Consider the following 1,819-nt stretch of genomic DNA (forward strand, 5'->3'; position numbering starts at 1 on the left):
CCTTATTTATCTATCTGTCTGATTATCTATCTAACTACAACTTTGGAAAATTCCAAACCTATCTTAAATAGAAAGAAAGATGTAACAAACCCTTATATATCCATTACCAAGCTTCAACAAAATGAATGTTTCATCTATCATCCCACCCATTCCCCCTCCCTGGAAAATGTTGAAATAATAATTCTATTACTACATCTGTAGATACTTTGGTATGTATCTCTTAAAGATACAGACTTTTATTCAATATGACCACAGATTATCAGAACTAAAAAGTTAGTGATTTCTGTTAAAGGTGCAGTTTGAAGACTTGTCCCACAGAGAAGTGAGTGGAAGTGTCTGATACACTTGAACAGTCAAAGGAGCACCCTGGGATCCCAGGCCCATTAGTCTGACACCACTCCTTCCCCTGGCACTGCGGAGTGGACAGCTTTGAGAACCACTTGGGTCACCATCCACTGGGTAGGAAGTTGGCAGATTCGGTACAGAGCTTTGCACTATATAGGTACTAAAGACCAAAGTCAGGACTCGGAGTCTGGAAGAGTCCTTCAAATAGACCTCAAACAGGGAGGTCCCTTTGCTGGTCAGGGAGGCACCTATGCAGAGATATGTGGAGGTAGGAGGGCACAGGATGGGAAGCCCAAGACCCCCATCTCCATCGGACCTCAGATCAGCCACTTACCTTCAGATGCATCATTTGCAAAGTGAGGACAGCATTGGTCTTTGCATGAATTAAATGAAATTCGGTATGGGATAACACCTAACACATACTGGGCATTGAATACATTTTAGCTGATATAATCTAAATATATCTGCCAAACTGAAAGGCTAACATGCTGAGACACTGACAAGATACCATTTTTCAAGAATTTTGGAAAAATGGATTTGTCATATTTCTGCATATTAGTGTATGTTAATTTACATAAATTATTTTGTGTTCTCCCAATGACCTAATTCTAAGCCCATGGATTAAGCTAACCTCTCGCAAACTAATTCCAGTCCAGGATTCACAATCACTGCACTAGGTGGGACAAAGGCACTCTTCAATAAGGAGGGGACATCTAAGGGATTATTCTTCCGAGCATGATATAGCCAGAGGTAAGGAGACCAACTGACAAGTGTCCCAGATCCTAGGCACATTAAGTGGCCCCAAGACTGGGATTCAAATGTGCATATCTTTCTTTTACTGTTCTCTCTTGAGAAAATGAGACTCAGAAACATTTTGAAGTGTGATTCATAGTGACTCCATCTGCATAAAATCAGGGCTCGGAGCTTTGGTCTTACAGGGGAACTGTTATGTGACGTGACATCATTGGCTATGATTCAGCACTGCATATCAAAGAGGAAAGATGGGTAGTGAGAGGCCCCTATCTAGGGGCTAGGGAGGTGTTAGTGAGCACAAGGGAAAGGATGAGGACTGCTTGTCAGGGCAGCAATGAGGAGGCAGCAGGCTGATGCAGACTGAGGTCCTGGAAGGTGAATTTTTCCTTTGCTAAAACAGAGCTGAGTTCAGCTGGGACAAACAATAGCCTTGAATGTATCCGAGTTTCTTTCCCTTTTAGCTGTCCCTGGCAGAGGCAACCCACCTGGCAGCAGTAGCAGGATTTTCTGGATTTTTAGCCAAACTTCCTGCTTCCCAGGAGGACCATTCTCTGCTCCCCCAGGGTAATGGGCTGTGAGTTTTGCCTGATGAAACTGCTTTTGTTTTCCAGCTCACCAAAATCTGGCTCTTGACACAGAACCCGACACTGTCCACCATCAGCTATAAAAACAGGAATGAAATGTTTGCTTGGCACTTGTCAGCCCAGAATTGTGACTGAAT

Source organism: Mustela erminea, chromosome 15 (assembly GCF_009829155.1).
Source record: "Mustela erminea isolate mMusErm1 chromosome 15, mMusErm1.Pri, whole genome shotgun sequence".
Lineage (NCBI taxonomy): Eukaryota > Metazoa > Chordata > Mammalia > Carnivora > Mustelidae > Mustela > Mustela erminea.